Consider the following 6910-nt stretch of genomic DNA (forward strand, 5'->3'; position numbering starts at 1 on the left):
ACAATCAATAACAAACAAACAAACAACAACAAACAACAACAAACAAACAAACAACAACAACAAACAAACAACAACAACAAACAACAACAAACAACAACAAACAAACAAAAACAACTCATTTCCAATTCACACATTTCACTTGTATTATGAAACCAGACAAATGTAAGCATTCACCTAATTATATTATAATGTTATTTGTTGTTATTGTTGTTGTTATTGTTGTTGTTGTTGTTATTGTTGTTGTTGTTATTGCTGTTATTGTTGTTAATTTTGTTATTGTTGTTATTGTTGTCAATGTCATTGTTGTTGTTGTTATTGTTGTTGTTATTGGTAATATTACTATTGTTGTTATTGTTGTTATTGTGCTATTGTCATTGTCATTGTTGTTGTTATTGTTGTTATTGTTATTGTTATTATTATTGTGTCCCAGTTTGTACTATGAGATCACCATCTACAAAAGTTGTACAAGAGAAGACACACACGTACACACACACTTACACACACACCCACACGCTTTGCCAAACCACCACCATGTGGACTAGGTTCAAAGGTCACACAGAGCTGAGAAAGACACCACAGGAACGAACCAATGAACCAAGGTATCCACCAATAGTCACCACACACAAATACAAAGTAACCTTAAACAATATGCACACACACACACACACACACACACACACACACACACACACACACACACACACACACACACACACACATCCAACAAGTTCACACACACTATCACACACATCCAACAACACACACACACACACACACTACACACACACACACACACACACACACACACACACACACACACACACACACACACACACACACACACACACACACACACACACACACACACACACACACACACACAAACACACACACACACAAACACACACTCTCTCTGAAAAAAAAAGTTACTCAAAGTGCAAATGACAACAATGAAACCCACCGCACAGCAGTACTCACTGTAGTCTGCCTGAATCCTCTCTGCAGAAACAACGTAGACAACCTGAACCAGAGTGTGTGGTCCAACACAGAACCGTTGGGTTGGGAGCGGACACAGACAGGAAGAGGATGACCTTTAACAGCTGACCTTTAACAGCTGACCGACACCTTCAGTAACCTGTAGAACCTTGACGAGTTTCAATCTGCTTCTAGGCAGCTGGTTTGGCTGTTGGACAGTTAAGTCTATCTCTCTCTCTCTGTCTCTCTCTCTCTCTCTCTCTCTCTCTCTCTCTCTCTCTCTCTGTACACAGTACAAACCCCCTTCTCGTCACAACCAATCAGAGAGCTGAGGATTACACTGAAAGAGGGAGAGGAGAGGAGAGGAGAGGGAGGGAGGGAGGGAGGGAGGGAGGGAGGGAGGGAGGGAGGGAGGGAGGGAGGGAGGGAGGGAGGGAGGGAGGGAGGGAGGGAGGGAGGGAGGGAGGGAGGGGCAAAATGGGGAGGGAGGAGGAAAAAGAGGAGACCTGAAGAATTTTACCTCCAAGGACACCCTAAGCACACACACACTATAACAAACACACACTATCACACACACACACACTATCACATACACACACTATAACACACACACTATAACACACACACACTATCACACACACACTATAACACACACACTATAACACACACACACTATAACACACACACACTATCACACACACACTATAACACACACACACTATAACACACATACACTATCACACACACACACTATCACACACACACTATAACACACACACACTATCACACACACACACACTATCACACACACACACACACACACACACACACTATCACACACACTATCACACACACACACTATCACACACACACACACACACACACACACACACACTATAACACACACACACTATCACACACACACTATAACACACACACACTATCACACACACACTATAACACACACACACTATCACACACACACACTATAACACACACACACACACACATTATCACACACACACACTATCACACACACACACACATTATCACACACACACTATCACACACACACACTAACACACACACACTATAACACACACACACATTATCACACACACACACACACACACACACACACACACACACACACACACACACACACACACACACACACACACACACACACACACACTATCACACACACACACTATCACACACACACATTATCACACACACACTAACACACACACACTATCACACACACACACACATTATCACACACACACACACTATCACACACACACACTATCACACACACACACTATCACACACACACACATTATCACACACACACACATTATCACACACACACACATTATCACACACACACACTATCACACACACACACACACACACACACACACACACACACACACACACACACACACACACACACACACACACACACACACACACACACACTATCATCACACACACATTATCACACACACACTAACACACACACACACACTATCACACACACACACATTATCACACACACACACTATCACTCACACACACTATCACACACACACTATCACACACACACTATCACACACACACACTATCACATACACACACATTATCACACACACACACACACTATCACACACACACACACACACACACACTATCACACACACTCTCACACACACACACTATCACACACACACACACACACACACATTATCACACACACACACACATTATCACACACACACACTATCACACACACACACACACACACACTATCACACATACACTATCACACACACATTATCACACACACACACTATCACACACACTATCACACACACGCACACACACTATCACACACACACTATCACCCACACACACACTATCTCACACTATCACACACACTATCACACACACACACACACACACACACACACACACACACACACACACACTATCACACACACACACTATCACACACACACTATCACACACATACACTATCACACACACACACATTATCACACACACACACTATCACACACACACTATCGCACACATACACTATCACACACACACACACATTATCACACACACACTATCACACACACACACATTATCACACACACACACACTATCACACACACACACACTATCACACACACACACACATTATCACACACACACACACACTATCACACACACACACTATCACACACACACACATTATGACACACACACACTATCACACACACACACACACTATCACACACACACACACTATCACACACACACACACACACACTATCACACACACACACACACACACACACACACACACACACACACACACACACACACACACATCACACACACACACACACACATTATCACACACACACACTATCACACACACACACTATCACACACACATTATCACACACACACACACTATCACACACATACACACTATCACACACACACACATTATAACACACACACTATCACACACACACACTATCACACACCAGGCTCTGAGGGGTGGTCAGTCCTCTACTGTCTGTACTGGGTAGAGAGGGACCAGGCTCTGAGGGGTGGCCAGTCCTCTACTGGCTGTACTGGGTAGAGAGGAACCAGGCTCTGAGGGGTGATCAGTCCTCTACTGGCTGTACTGGGTAGAGAGGGACCAGGCTCTGAGGGGTGGCCAGTCCTCTACTGGCTGTACTGGGTAGAGAGGAACCAGGTTCTGAGGGGTGACCAGTCCTCTACTGGCTGTACTGGGTAGAGAGGAACCAGGCTCTGAGGGGTGGCCAGTCCTCTACTGGCTGTACTGGGTAGAGAGGAACCAGGCTCTGAGGGGTGGTCAGTCCTCTACTGGCTGTACTGGGTAGAGAGGAACCAGGTTCTGAGGGGTGACCAGTCCTCTACTGGCTGTACTGGGTAGAGAGGAACCAGGCTCTGAGGGGTGGTCAGTCCTCTACTGGCTGTACTGGGTAGAGAGGAACCAGGTTCTGAGGGGTGACCAGTCCTCTACTGGCTGTACTGGGTAGAGAGGAACCAGGCTCTGAGGGGTGGCCAGTCCTCTACTGGCTGTACTGGGTAGACCAGAGGAACCAGGCTCTGAGGGGTGGTCAGTCCTCTACTGGGTAGAGAGGAACCAGGCTCTGAGGGGTGGTCAGTCCTCTACTGTCTGTACTGGATAGAGAGGAACCAGGCTCTGAGGGGTGACCAGTCCTCTACTGGCTGTACACACATCTTGTTCCTGTCGTTCTGTTGTTGTGATAGCACTAAGTAGCAACAGTAATAACAGCTGTGTGGTCACTCAATCCATCTACTCCCCTCCTTATCCTCCCTCCTTCTCCTCCCCTCCTCCTCCCGTCTCCTCCCCCCCTTCACTCCTCCCCTCCTTCTCCTCCCCTCCTCCTCCCGTCTCCTCCCCCCCTTCACTCCTCCCCTCCATCTCCTCCACCTTCTCCCCTCCTTCTCCTCCCTCCTTCTCCTCCCTCCCACTCCTCCCTCCTTCTCCTCCCCCTTCTCCCCTCCTACTCCTCCCCTCCCCTCTCTCCCCCACACCTCCCGCTCTCCCCCTCCCTCTCTCCAGTCCCTCATATCCATTCTCCTCCCTCCCCTCATCTCCCCTCCCTTCCCCTCTCCTCCCTCCCTCATCTCCCCTTCCTTCCCCTCTCCTCATCTCCCCTCACTCCCCTCATTTCCCCTCCCCTCATCTCCCTTCCCCTCTCCTCATCTCCCTCCCCTCTACAAGAGATCCATGCTGGACCACCCGGCCTTCTATCTACGACCAATCTACCGAAGCGCAGTTCAGAGTAAATATTTATTGCATTTTCCTTTTTCAAATGGGTGGTAATTTAGAATGCATAAGATACTGTATTTACGATCGCATAGCTGCCTACGACCCGATAGAGACAAAAAAAACTTTTGTTCCTCAGTCTTCCCGCTCTTTTACTCAAGCCCACCCCCCACCCCCCTCCCTCTCTTTGTGTAACCAGCCGTCGTATCTGTTCCGTCCACCAGGGGACATTTTCCTTTATGACATCATTCGTAACCAATGTCTGATCCTTTCTGTATATATGTAATTCTGTGTGATTATTTAGGTATTTAGTAAATAAATAATAAAACAAATTTTGTATTGCTGATTCAACTTGTTAGCCAGGGTTCGTGAAGATATAATTTACAACTTTCAGATGAGACTGAATAAAGCGACGATTAAATATTGAGGTGAAAGATTACCAGGTCGTTAAAACATATTATGGCTGCAGGGGCACCGTTGACATGGCAACATATTTTGTTTGTCTGCTGCTGTTGCTAGCTCGCTCTAATTGAGCTAAAACACCAGCAATAAGATACCAAAACATCTTCACACAAAGATAACAGGAGATATGTTTAACGTTAGAGTCCGCCCTACTTTTTGGGCGTTTGATGTGGTTGTATTATCTTCTTATGGCTGCAGGGGCAGTATTGAATAGCTTGGATGAAAGGTGCCCAGAGGTGCCCAGAGTAAACGGCCTGCTCCTCAGTCCCAGTTGCTAATATATGCATATTATTATTAGTATTGGATAGAAAACACTCTAAAGTTTCTAAAACTGTTTGAATGATGTCTGTGAGTATAATAGAATTCATATGGCGAAAATCTGAGAAGAAATCCAAACAGGAAGTGGGAAATCTGAGGTTGGTCGATTTTCAACCCAGCCCCTATTGAATAGACATATGGATAACGTTGCACTTCCTAGAGATTCCACTAGATGTCAACCGTCTTTAGAAACTTGAATGAGGCTTCTACTGTGTGGTGGAGCCGGATGGGAGCTCTTTGAGTCAGTGGTCTGGCAGAGAGCCAGCTCCTGGTCATGCGCATTTCACATGATAGTGACATGCTTTCCATGGCTTCTCTACAGACATAGGAATTCTCCGGTTGGAACTTTATTGAAGATTTATGATAACAACATCCTAAATATTGATTCTATACGTAGTTTGAAATGTTTCTTCGACCTGTAATATAACTTTTTGAAGTTTTCGTCCGACGTTCGGATGGACCTGCATGAGCGTTTGGATTTGTGTACTAAACGCGCTAACAAAAGTAGCTACTTGGACATAAATAATGGACATTGTCGAACAAATCAAGCATTTATTGTGGAACTAGGATTCCTGGGAGTGCATTCTGATGAAGATCGTCAAAGGTAAGGGAATATTTATAATGTGATTTCTGATTTCTGTTGACTCCAACATGGCGGATAATTGTATTTATTTTCTGAGCGCCGTCTCAGATTATTGCATGGTTTGCTTTTTTCTTTTTAAATCTGACACAGCGGTTGAATTAAGAAGAGGTATATCTACATTTCCATGTCTAACAATTGTATTGATCAACATTTATAATGAGTATTTCTGTAAAATGATGTGGCTCTCTGCAAAATCACTGGATGTTTTTGGAACTAGTGAACGTAATGAGCCAATGTATGCTGAGATTTTTTTATATAAATATGGACATTATCGAACAAAATATACATGTATTGTGTAACATGAAGTCCTGTGAGTGTCATCTGATGAAGATCATCAAAGGTTATTGATTAATTTTATCTCTATTTGTGCTTTTTGAGACTCCTCTCTTTGGCTGGAAAAAATGGCTGTGTTTTTCTGTTGCTTGGCTCTGACCTAACATAATCGTTTGTGGTGCTTTCGCTGTAAAGCCTATTTGAAATCGGTCACTGTGGTGGGATTAACAACAAGATTACCTTTAAAACGGTATAAGATACATGTATGTCTGAGGAATTCTAATTATGAGATTTCTGTTGTTTTGAATTTGGCGCCCTGCACTTTCACTGGCTGTTGTCATATCGATCCCATTAACGAGATTGCAGCCCTAAGAACTTTTAAGAGTTTATTC

The 6910-nt window shown here is 44.5% G+C and overlaps 1 protein-coding gene across 1 annotated transcript in view; it reads right to left on the reverse strand.

Moving 5' to 3' along the window:
* The window catches only part of LOC118379634 (pyruvate carboxylase, mitochondrial-like), a 596907-nt gene extending 595690 nt beyond the window's left edge, over window positions 1–1217 (reverse strand). Inside the window, exon 1 of the mRNA XM_052497803.1 lies at window positions 979–1217. The gene's annotated coding sequence lies outside the window, so the exon portion shown is untranslated. The remainder of the gene's footprint in view (window positions 1–978) is intronic.
* Between the last annotated feature and the right edge of the window lie 5693 nt (window positions 1218–6910).

The sequence above is a fragment of the Oncorhynchus keta genome, chromosome 35 (genome assembly GCF_023373465.1).
Source record: "Oncorhynchus keta strain PuntledgeMale-10-30-2019 chromosome 35, Oket_V2, whole genome shotgun sequence".
In the NCBI taxonomy this organism is placed as follows: domain Eukaryota; kingdom Metazoa; phylum Chordata; class Actinopteri; order Salmoniformes; family Salmonidae; genus Oncorhynchus; species Oncorhynchus keta.